Source organism: Phocoena phocoena, chromosome 5, assembly GCF_963924675.1.
Source record: "Phocoena phocoena chromosome 5, mPhoPho1.1, whole genome shotgun sequence".
NCBI classification, from domain to species: Eukaryota; Metazoa; Chordata; class Mammalia; order Artiodactyla; family Phocoenidae; genus Phocoena; species Phocoena phocoena.
The window spans coordinates 130,708,092-130,721,441 of NC_089223.1; the positions used below are offsets into that span (position 1 = coordinate 130,708,092).

The 13,350-nt window shown below is 36.0% G+C and overlaps 1 pseudogene; it reads right to left on the minus strand.

Moving 5' to 3' along the window:
• Positions 1-12,252: 12,252 nt before the first annotated feature.
• Positions 12,253-13,066, minus strand: LOC136123261 (putative tyrosine carboxypeptidase MATCAP2 pseudogene; annotated as a pseudogene).
• Positions 13,067-13,350: the final 284 nt, after the last annotated feature.

Sequence of the window (13,350 nt, forward strand, 5' to 3'; positions counted from 1 at the left end):
CTCAGATCTGGAAGCAATTCAAATGTTCATCACTGGTTCAATGCATAAACAAATCGGTATATCAATACTTTGGAATATTACTCAAGAATAAAAATGAATACATGCTACAAGATGGATGAAATCTCAAACTAATTTTACTGAGTTAAAGAAGCCACAGCCCTCATAAAAGAATGGATACTATATAATTTCATTTTTATAAAATTTCAGAATGTGCAAACTAATCTAAATATATATGAAAAGCAGATCAGAGTATGCCTGGAGATAGGGAGGGGGTAGGAATAAAGAGGAAGGAAATAAATATGAAGGGGCATGAGAACACCTTGGGAGGACAATGAATATGTTCAGTGTCTATTTATAGTGAGGGTTTCACGGGAGTTTCCGTATTTCAGAACTTAAACAATACACTCTAAATATGTATAAGTTATTATATGTGAATTATTCTTTAAGACAGCTGTTGGAAAATTTAATTTCGGATGCATTAATTTCATGGTTTTTTTTTTATTATTGCTTTACAATGGTGTGTTAGTTTCTGCTTTATAACAAAGTGAATCAGTTATACATATACATATGTCCCCATATCTCTTCCTTCTTGCATCTCCCTCCCTCCCACCCTCCTTATCCCACCCCTCCAGGCGGTCACAAAGCACCCAGCCGATATCCCTGTGCTATGCGGCTGCTTCCCACTAGCTATCTACCTTACGTTTGGTAGTGTATATATGTCCATGCCTCTCTCTCGCTTTGTCACAGCTTACTCTTCCCCCTCCCCATATGCTCAAGTCCATTCTCTAGTAGGTCTGTGTCTTTATTCCTGTCTTACGGCTAGGTTCTTCATGACTTTTTTTTTCTTAAATTCCATATATATGTGTTAGCATACGGTATTTGTCTCTCTCTTTCTGACTTACTTCACTCTGTATGACAGACTCTAGGTCTATCCACCTCATTACAAATAGCTCAATTTCGTTTCTTTTTATGGCTCAGTAATATTCCATTGTATATGTGTCCCACATCTTCTTTATCCATTCATCCAATGATGGGCACTTAGGTTGTTTCCATCTCTGGGCTATTGTAAATAGAGCTGCAATGAACATTTTGGTACATGACTCTTTTTGAATTATAGTTTTCTCAGGGTATATGCCCAGTAGTGGGATTGCTGGGTCATATGGTAGTTCTATTTGTAGTTTTTTAAGGAACCGCCATACTGTTCTCCATAGTGGCTGTACCAATTCACATTCCCACCAGCAGTGCAAGAGTGTTCCCTTTTCTCCACACCCTCTCCAGCATTTATTGTTTCTAGATTTTTTGATGATGGCCATTCTGACTGGTGTGAGATGATATCTCATTGTAGTTATGATTTGCATTTCTCTAATGATTAATGATGTTGAGCATTCTTTCATGTGTTTGCTGGCAGTCTGTATATCTTGTTTGGAGAAATGTCTATTTAGATCTTCTGCCCATTTTTGGATTGGGTTGTTTGTTTTTTTGTTATTGAGCTGCATGAGCTGCTTGTAAATTTGGGAAATTAATCCTTTGTCAGTTACTTCATATGCAAATATTATCTCCCATTCTGAGGGCTGTCTTTTGGTCTTGTTTATGGTTTCCTTTGCTGTGCAAAAGCTTTGAAGTTTCATTAGGTCCCATTTGTTTATTTTTGTTTTTATTTCCATTTCTCTAGGAGATGGGTCAAAAAGGATTTTGCTGTGATTTATATCATAGAGTGTTCTGCCTATGTTTTCCTAAAACAGGTTGATAGTTTCTGGCCTTACACTTAGGTCTTTAATCCATTTTGAGCTTATTTTTGTGTATGGTGTTAGGGAGTGATCTAATCTCATACTTTTACATATACCTGTCCATTTTTCCCAGCACCACTTATTGAAGAGGCTGTCCTTTCTCCACTGTACATTCCTGCCTCCTTTATCAAAGATAAGGTGACCATATGTGCGTGGGTTTATCTCTGGGCTTTCTATCCTGTTGCATTGATCTATCTTTCTGTTTTTGTGCCAGTACGATACAGGCTTGATTACTGTAGCTTTGTAGTATAGTCTGAAGTCAGGGAGCCTGATTCCTCCAGCTCCGTTTTTTGTTCTCAAGATTGCTTTGGCTATTCGGGGTGTTTTGTGTTTCCATACAAATTGTGAAATTTTTTGTTCTAGTTCTGTGAAAAATGCCAGTGTTAGTTTGATAGGGATTGCATTGAATCTATAGATTGCTTAGGGTAATAGAGTCATTTTCACAATGTTGATTCTTCCAATCCAAGAACATGGTATATCTCTCCATCTATTTGTATCATCTTTAATTTCTTTCATCAGTGTCTTATAATTTTCTGCATACAGGTCTTTTGTCTCCTTAGGTGGGTTTATTCCTAGATATTTTATTATTTTTGTTGCAATGGTAAATGGAAGTGTTTTCTTGATTTCACTTTCAAATTTTTCATCATTAGTGTATAGGAATGCCAGAGATTTCTGTGCATTAATTTTGTATCCTGCTACTTTACCAAATTCATTGATTAGCTCTAGTAGTTTTCTGATAGCATCTTTAGGATTCTCTATGTATAGTATCATGTCATCTGCAAACAGTGACAGCTTTAGTTCTTCTTTTCCAATTTGGATTCCTTTTATTTCCTTTTCTTCTCTGATTGCTGTGGCTAAAACTTCCAAAACTATGGTGAATAAGAGTGGTGAGAGTGGGCAAACTTGTCTTGTTCCTGAACTTAGTGGAAATACTTTCAGTTTTTCACCATTGAGGATGATGTTGGCTGTGGGTTTGTCATATATGGCCTTTATTATGTTGAGGAAAGTTCCTCTATGCCTACTTTCTGCAGGGTTTTTATCATAAATCGGTGTTGAATTTTGTCAAAAGCTTTCTCTCCATCTATTGAGATGATCATATGGTTTTTGTCCTTCAATTTGTTAATATGGTGTATCACATTGATTGTTTTGTGTATATTGAAGAATCCTTGCATTCCTGGAATAAACCCCACTTGATCATGGTGTATGATCTTTTTAATGTGCTGTTGGATTCTGTTTGCTTGTATTTTGTTGAGGATTTTTGCATCTATGTTCATCAGTGATATTGGCCTGTAGTTTTCCTTCTTTGTGACATCCTTGTCTGGTTTTGGTATTAAGGTGATGGTGGCCTCGTAGAATGTGTTTGGAAGTGTTCCTCCCTCTGCTATATTTTGGAAGATTTTGAGAAGTATAGGTGTTAGCTCTTCTCTAAATATTTGATAGAATTTGCCTGTGAAGCCATCTGGTCCTGGGCTTTTGTTTGTTGGAAGATTTTAAATCACACTTTCAATTTCAGTGCTTGTGATTGTTCTGTTCATATTTTCTATTTCTTCCTGATTCAGTCTTGGCAGGTTGTGCATTTCTAAGAATTTGTCCATTTCTTCCAGATTGCCCATTTTATTGGCATAGAGTTGTTTGTAGTAATCTCTCATGATCTTTTGTATTTCTGCAGTGTCAGTTGTTACTTCTCCTTTTTCATTTCTGATTCTATTGATTTGAGTCTTCTCCCTTTTCTTCTTGATGAGTCTGGCTAATGGTTTATCCATTTTGTTTATCTTCTCAAAGAACCAGCTTTTAGTTTTATTGATCTTTCCTATCATTTCTTTCATTTCTTTTTCATTTATTTCTGATCTGATTTTCATGAGTTCTTTCCTTCTTCTAACTTTTGGGTTTTTTTCTTCTTTCTCTAATTGCTTTAGGTGCAAGGTTAGGTTGTTTATTCGAGATGTTTCCTGTTTCTTAAGGTAGGATTGTATTGCTATTAACTTCCCTCTTAGAACTGCTTTTGCTGCATCCCATAGATTTTGGGTCATCGTGTCTCCATTGTCATTTGTTTCTAGGTATTTTTTGATTTCCTGTTTGATTTCTTCAGTGATCACTTTGTTATTAAGTAGTGTATTGTTTAGCCTCCATGTGTTTGTATTTTTTACAGATCTTTTCCTGTAATTGATATCTAGTCTTATAGCGTTGTGGTCGGAAATGATACTTAAACAATTTCAATATTCTTAAATTTACCAAGGCTTGGCTTGTGACCCAAGATATGATCTATACTGGAGAATATTCCATGAGCACTTCAGAAAAATGTGTATTCTGTTGTTTTTGGATGGAATGTCATATAAATATCAATTAACTCCACCTTGTTTAATGTATCACTTAAAGCTTATGTTTCCTTATTTATTTTCATTTTGGTTGATCTGTCCATTGGTGAAAGTGGGGTGTTAAAGTCCCCTACTATGAATGTGTTACTGTCGATTTCCCCTTTTATGGCTGTTAGTAATTTGCCTTATGTATTGAGGTGCTCCTGTGTTGGGTGCCTAAATATTTATAATTGTTGTATCTTCTTCTTGGATTGATCCCTTGATCATTATGTAGTGTCCTCCTTTGTCTTTTTTAATAGTCTTTATTTTAAAGTCTATTCTGTCTGATATGAGAATTGCTACTCCAGCTTTCTTTTGGTTTCCATTTGCATGAAATATCTTTTTCCATCCCCTTACTTTCAGGGTGTATGTGTCTCTAGGTCTGAAGTGGGTGTCTTGTAGACGGCAAATATATGGGTCTTGTTTTTCTATCCATTCAGCCAATCTGTGTCTTTTTGTGGGAGCATTTAGTCCATTTACATTTAAGGTAGTTATCGATATGCATGTTATTTTATAATACTTACAGTAGAAAATTCTGGTTGCAGTTCCAGCAGAAGTAACCCTGATTATATAAATTCAAAATGAACTCCTCTGGCTGACAGTACAAAATAAAATGTTGGAGTGAAAAACTTAATACAACCTGAGAATTTAATAATAGAAATTATTATGAATATTAATTGTATTTAATTAAAAATAATTATTAATAATAAGTAATATTTATTCATTATTTACCATGTCCTAAGCCTTTTTCTAAGATCATTCCATGTATATTATTCAAGTAATGTAACAAGCCACTGTGCAGTCTTCCTCCGGAAATCTTGAAAAATTATCTTGATAGCCACATGGACTTCTGTATATTTTCCATGCCATAGTTCTACTGTTACCTGGAAAGAGTCTGGGTGAATAACCTGCTTCTGTTATTTCCAGAGCCTGGTCCTATAGAATCATGGACACTCTCTTCCAAGATATAATTTACATATGGTCTGATAGGCAAGTGAACAAAATAATAATAATCTGAAATTTTTGTCTCTGTTCTCTGTCTGAAAACTTTTCATGCATGCTAGTTTTTAATCTTTTTTTTTAGAGTGTAAGGAAAAAGATTGACTCTCACTGTCACAGTAGAAAGGGGTGGTAGTGGATACATTGTAATTATATATCATTACTGTTAGTCACATCAAATGTATACGGATTTAAGGTACATTTAACCGTTTGGAAGCAATTCTTGTCAAAATTCAAGAAGCTTAACCATTTACAAATTTCTCTTTTTGTCTGCTCAGTCGATATTGTCTGAATCTCACCTCTAATGTTCTTGAACATGAGGATAGGATCAATATTTTTATTTTGAATACTTAGCACCTGGAAAAGTAAATAACACATAGCACAAGCCCAGCGTATACTAGTTTAACTGAACTGAATTCAAAAGAGATAAGTCTCAACTTGCTCTAATAAATCTTTTCTTTGTCATTATATCCATTTTTCTCTCTGCTGATCCCATTTATTATCCAATATGAGAATTTTATGAGCTTTCATTAAGGAAGTCAGAATAAGATAGGAATATAGAAGGAATTGAATTTCAAGGTTGCTTCATGTGTAATGATTTTCATAAGTTTCCTAATTTCTGCTTTCACATTTCATATAATTTTATATTGCAAATATTATTCATCAAACCTGGAAGTTTTAATTTCCTGATTGAAGAGGTATCCTTTAGATCCTGTTCATATTTTCATATTTAACCAGTACACTATTTACCCTAATTTTGTAAAAATTTAATTTAATCACTTTATGTGTAATATCTTTGATCTTTGATTTAAATTTTATTTCTTTCAAATTTATGAAATGGTTATATAAATAAAGTGTATTTACATTAATCATTTATATCTTAATATTCTTTTCTAGTACAGAATGTCAAGTATTCACCTTTAATTTAAAACCTCTATAAGATGTTTCAATGTATTTATACTATATACCTCCCATGATTTTTACATCTTTAACATTTATATCATGTGATTATTTTGCCCAGAAATTAGGAGTTCAGTTACTTTTCCAGAATATACTTTCTCTCTCTATGTAAAAAAAACTTTATTAGTGAATAAAATAGTTGATTTATCAGAGAAAAATAATATGGAAAATATGCTTTTAAAATTCTCAGAGCTCAAAATTAAAACGGCATATGTAAATATGAAATATAGAACATGTTATATTTTGTTAAGACTCAATATATTTGTCAACATCATTTATAAAATTCAGACCATCATTCCAACTCTTATTTATAGTGTAACTGTTGAATCAATGTTAAGAAGGTGGGATGACAAAGGTCTTCCTATATATCATATGTTCAATATTAATTTCATGATAATGTGATTAAGGAAAAAAATCCATAATCAATATTGTCACACTCTAAACAAGAGTGTTATCTCTGTTTCCTTTTTTTCTGCCATATTGTCAAGATTACTGAGTGCCAAAATAGAAGTTGAAGATAGCACATGATACATTACATTTTGGCCTGTCTAAAACACATATATTTGAATTTTTAAAACATAACCCTTGAGCTGAAATTTACAAAAATATATTGGTTAATACATTTGTGATCATTTTCTAGTAAAATGGAATCCATATGTTTAATACATTATGAAATTGTAGTGACCAAAGTAAAATATTGATTCCTGACTGCTCAGGTTTTTGGAAATTTTATCATTGAGTTTTAGGGCAGGGAAATCTGATAGTTTAAATTTCTGAAAGCATTTAGATCTTTGACGAGAAATAACACAAGTCCACACTCAAATCTGAAAATACTTTGTATCCATTTAGTTCTGTGTTGAGTTTTAAATGGTTATTTAAGTACATGTGCTCAAAATAATATTGTAGTTTCCACCATTATGTATCTGGGAGTGTGGGAGAGAGAACCAATAAAATTAATCTCTGTAAGCTTCCTAGACAAAAAATAAACTTACCAGACTAACTATGAGTAAAAAATAACTTTATAGTCCAGGCATCAATTCTGAAGTTTATTATTATAATGAAATTATCAGGAAATCATTTGATGCCATTTTTATAGATTTTAAAAAGTAAATGTTGAGGGCTTCCCTGGTGGTGTAGTGGTTGAGAGTCCGCCTGCCGATGCAGGGGACACGGGTTCATGCCCCGTTCCAGAAAGATCCCACATGCCACTGAGCGGCTAGGCCCGTGAGCCATGGCCGCTGAGCCTGTGCGTCCGGAGCCTGTGCTCCACAACAGGAAAGGCCACAACAGTGAGAGACCCGCGTACTGCCAACAAAAAATAAAAATAAAAATAAATTCATTTACAGAGATTTCTTTTAAAAATTACCTAAGTCAATAAAACTACATAATATATCTTAAAGTTCTTAGGGAAAAAATTAAGAATTCTAAAAATATAGAATATAAGCTAGAAAAATTCAGAAAAGAAGAGGAAGAGACTATAAAACTATTGCAGTAATAAAGATTTCTTTTAAGGCCTCAAAAAAGAGAATGATTTTTGCTCAATACAGTTTATGATAATAAACATGAGCTCAAGTGTAAGTGAGCAAAATAGAGGGGAATAAGCAAAAAGTTGTTTACAGAGACATTTCTTAGATGTGCATGGTAGGTATACTCCGTATATCTGTATTCACAGTATATCCATAATTGGTATCTTTGAGGAAGAGAGACAAATAAAATAAGGTAGTTACAGAAATAGTAAAAAATATGACAAAATATTCCAAAAATATACAAAGACTTAAGAATATAACATACATATATATATATATATATAACTAAATCACTTTTCTGTACACCTGAAACTAGCACAATGGTGTAAATCAACTCTACTTCAATTAAAAATGTATATAACACAATGTATCATATACTATTCCAAATAAGAAATGCTGGATACCAATGAAAACTTTGCCATGTTTGTAAAATGAAGATTAAATCCTTTGAAAGCACAGGGAGTAAAAGTTATCTCCTAACTTAAAAAAAAAGTCTCAATTCAGATATTAAAATTGGGAATTCAGAGCTAGAAGAAAATGAATGATGACTGTAGGGTCTTCGGGGAAAGAAAGAGTGACCAAAGAATTTTAAACTGAGTGAAACCATATTTAAATATAATAACAAAAGGAAAATATTTTCAAACATGATGAAACTTTTAGAGAATCTTCTCATTTTAAGAAAAACTGCTGGGCTTCCCTGGTGGTGCAGTGGTTGAGAATCTGCCTGCTAATGCAGGGGCCACGGGTTTAAGCCCTGGTCTGGGAGGATCCCACATTCCGTGGAGCAGCTAGGCCCGTGAGCCACAACTACTGAGACTGCATGTCTGGAGCCTGTGCTCCGCAACAAGAGAAGCCGCGATAGTGAGAGGCCCATGTACCGCGATTAAGAGTGGTCCCCATTTGCCACAGCTAGAGAAAGCCCTCGCACAGAAATGAAGACCCAACACAGCAAAAATTAATTAATTAGTTAATAAACTCATACCCCCAACATCTTCTAAAAAAATAAAAAATAATAAAAAAACACTTGGGTTCTAGTCCTAACTCTGCCACTTACTATCTCAACATTTTTAAAAAAACAAAAAACGAAAAACTGCTGCACAAATAGTTTTAGTCAACTGAGAAATTAAATAAGAATGTACATAGTGACATCAACAAGATGGTGGTATAGGAATTTCTAGCACTGCCCCCTCTCCAAAACATCAATTTGAACTATCCATGCAAAAAAATACTTTCACAAAGAGTTAGGCATTCCAGGTGAAGATTTATAGCACCCAGACAAAGCACACAAATAGGCATCGAAGAGTATGAAAGAGATAGATCCACATTATCCCCATCATTCAGCCCACACTTAAGCTCAGTGAGCCCAGCACTGAGAGACACACCATGGGAAAAGAAGAGTGAAATGAGCAGCTGAATTCACTGCAGACCCCAATGTTGGCCAGCTCTAGCACAAGGCCAACTCCTACAGCTTTAAGTGGGAAGCTCCCATTAGACTTCTGTAACTCATGCCTCCTGGCCCATCCCTGCACAAGCTGGCTCCCCTGGTCCCAGGCAGCTCCTGTGGCTCAAGGCTCCAAACCAGACCCTGTAAATCTGGCCTCCTGGCAGGCATCTGCCAAACCAGTTTCCTGTCTGGAACAGCACCAGGGTGGCCCCCCCTACCTATTCTTTAGACTGGTTCTTGCAGACCAGATATGGAAATCAAGCAACACACTCCTTAACAACCAAGGAGTAAAAGAAGAAATCAAAAGGGAAATCAAAAAACATCTTGAAACAAATGAGAATGGAAACGCAATATACAAGAATTATGGGATGTAGCAAAAGCAGTTCTAAGAGGAAAGTTATAGTGATAAATGCCTAACAAGAAAAAAGAAAGATCACAAATAAACACCTTAGCATTACAACTCAAGGAACTAGAAAAAGAAGAACAAATTAAGCCCAAAATTAGCAAAAGGAAGGAAATAACAAAGATTAGAGCACAAATAGCAGAAAAACAATAGAAAAGATGAAACTAAAAGCTGTTTTTTTTTTTAAAGTTAAACAAAATAAACTTTTTTTTTTTTTTTAGCGGTACGCAGGCCTCTCTCTCACTGTTGTGGCCTCTCCTGTTGCGGAGCACAGGCTCCGGACACGCAGGCTCAGTGGCCATGGCTCACAGGCCTAGCCGCTCTGCGACATGTGGGATCTTCCCGGACCAGGGCACAAACCCCTGTCCCCTGCATCAGCAGGTGGACTCTCAACCATTGCGCCAGCAGGGAAACCCATAGATCAACTTTTGGCTAGATTAACTAAGAAAAAAGAGAGAAGACTCAAATAAATAAAATCAGAAATGAAAGTGGAGAAATTACAACTGGCATCACCAAAATACAAAGCATCATGAGACAACCATGAAAATTATACACCAGCAAATTGAGTAACCTAGAGGAAGCGATTTCTAGAAACATACAACCTACCAAAACTGAATCATGAAGAAATGAAGAAATAGAAAAACTGAATGGACCAGAAGCAAGTGAGGAGATTGCATCAGTTTCCTTACCGATTCAATCCCAACAGAGAAATGTGCAAGACCAGATGGCTTCACTGGTGAATTCTATCAAACATTTAAAACCGAATTAAGGCTAATCCTTCTCAAACTCTTCTAAAAACTTGAAGAGGAGGGAGCACTCCCAAACTCATTTTATGAGGCCAGCATTATTACTTAAATACCAAAGCAAGATAAGGACACTACAAGAAAAGAAAACTACAGCCCAATATCCCTGATGAATATAGACGCAAAACTTTCCAATAATATACTAGCGAATTGAATTCAACAGTACATTAAAAGGATCACACACCATGATCAAGTGGGGTTCAGAACCCTTGGATGCAAGCATGGTTCAACACATGCAAGTCAATAAATTTGATAACCACATTGATAGAATGAAAAATTAAAATCTCAATAGTTGCAGAAAGAAGCTTTTGACAACATTTAACATCCCTTCAAGATAAAAGCTCTCAATAAATGGGTCATAGAAGGAACCTACCTCAACATAATTAATGCCATATATGACAAATCCACAGTTGACATCATACTCAATGGTGAAAGTTTGAAAGATTTCCCGCTAAGATCAAGAACAAGGCAAGGGTGCTCGCTCTCACCAGTTTTATTCAATATAGTACTAGAAGCCATAGGCAGAACAAATAAGCAAGAAAAATAAAAGGCATCCAAATTGGAACGGAAGAAGTAAAATTTTCTCTGCAGATGATATGATCTTATATATAGAAAATGCTAAAGACTCAACCAAAAAATTGTTAGGGCTAATTAATGAATTCAGTAAAGTTGCAGGATACAAAATCCATATGCAAAAATCAGTTGTATTTCTATGTATTAACAATGAACTATCTGAAAAAGAGGCAAAGAAAAACAATTCCATTTACAATTATATCAAAAGTAATAAAATATTTAGGAATAAATTTAAACAATGATGTAAAAGATATTTACACTGAAAATTACATGACATTGATGAAAGAAACTGAAGAAGACACACAATAAATGGAAAGATATGCTGTGTTCATGGATCAGAAGAATTAAAATACAAGAGGATACCAGGAAAATAATCACAAATAGAAGAAACATAATAATTTGAAAAAGATGATAGTATAGATACAGACCTGATGAGGTGATCAAGAACAAACATTATGGAACATTTAAAACAATCTACGAGTTGAATACAGTAGAACAAAATGAAAGAGACATGGTCTGAATGAATTGAGAGACCCCATACTAAACCTGGGCACACTACCTGAGTGTGATACATAAACCTGTCAGATCCACTATTATTTTGCTCTGTTACAGCTCCCTTGACAATACAGAATTGAAGATTATAAACAACTATATGATTAATCAAAAATAAAGCCTCCTTGATATTGAACTAACACAATAAAAGTCAACTGCCATTTTCCTTAACAATATTAGATAGATTGGTAGGCTAATATTGTAACATTATAAAATAAGTGTCACATGTTACCCAATATTAATATTCTTGTTAAAAGTAGGAATAAGAGGGCTTCCCTGGTGGTGCAGTGGTTGAGAGTCGGCCTGCCCATGCAGGGGATACGGGTTCGTGCCCTGGTCCGGGAAGATCCCACATGCTGCCGAGCAGCTGGGCCCGTGAGCCGTGGCCGCTGAGCCTGCACGTCCGGAACCTGTGCTCCGCAACGGGAGAGGCCACAAGAGTGAGAGGCCTGCGTACTACAAAAAAAAAAAGTTCCTTGGCAAGTATCAAGCCTAGACCCCAAAATGCTTTTAGGGGCCTAAGCAAGCTGAGAATGTAATATAGCAGGGAGAACCAGAGTTACTGCATGCTCCATCTAAGGCATTCAAAATCAAAAAGAAAACACAAACACTTGTCTGTGGGCTGACGAATGGGCCATAAGTTTGTAACTCCCAAATGAAAGCTTGGAACCAGAATCTGAAGCTTTTTCCTAATATAGTTGCTTCCTGACACAACGTCTATATAATAGATTCTTTGTAGATTTTGATTAGAGCAAAGTAGTTTACATATGAGCTGTGACACTCACTTGGAGATTTCTTGTCACATATTTACATGTTCTGGATGGGAGTTAACTATAAATAATTGGAATATTTTAAAACAACTCTTTTTGGCTTTCTATAAGATGGCAAATAATTGTTTTCATTACATAAAATGAAATACCACTACTGAAATAGCATTTTACCTGCTTAAGAAACTGGTCAGTTGCTTTGTTGTGCTTGGTTAAGACACTTAGCAGAGAAGGATTAGCATATTCAAACTGAGGATTGTAGGTGAAGTCAGACTTAAGAGTCTCACTTTTTCTTTCTCCAAGTTGGTGGGCTTTATAGCAGTCAGTATACAAAATTTCCTTCCAGAAAATTCATCTCCTTTTTCAAAACTTCTAGACAGCTGAGGCTGCGGCTTTGGCTTTGGAAAAGTAGGGAAATGGCGTCGCTTGACCTTTCTTTCATGTTGGGGTGTAGGTGGCAGTACTGCGCTGTTTCCTGTGACAGAGATACCATGTGTAAACTTTACAGGACTTGACACCGAACTAGTGACAAAAACAGCAGGCTGCCTTTCTAGGCAGTACCAAGTACCACTGCTCATCACAGGCACTGGGGCTTTTATCTTGCCAAGATCTTTACTACGTGAAGAGCTACGAGATTGCTGGGTTTTCTACATCTTTTGGAGTAGGTGGAGGAAGACTGTTTTTGTGAATGATGCTCTTTCTCCTCTTTGCTCTGTAGTAGGACATTGTAACTACTGGTTCCAGTTGTGAAAATGTCCTTTCGTATTCCAGGAGGTAAATGTGTCATGCTTCTTTTGCTGTCAATGATCAAGGACTCTTCTGCATTTAGAATAGATTTCTTAGCAAGTTCTTGCTCAGGCCATTGAAGCTTTTCCGTTCCGCTAGTGGACTCCAGCATCGTCCCAATGAGGCCGCGTGCGGTGGGCGCTGGGGGCGAGGGCCAGACAGGAACTGCGAGGGCGGCCCCTAGCCTGCAGCCATGCCTCAGATGCGGGGTCGCGGAGGAAGGTTGCTCTGGGCGACTGGGTGCAGGATAAGGCGGGTAAGGACACACGAAGACGTGCTGACAGAAAGCTGTGAGCAGCGTTCCCTCCAGCCCGCAGGTGCTGGAAGGTACTCTGTATAATGTTATTTTTATGACACTTTGGAAGAGTCAAATAAAATTTATAATGACAACACAGA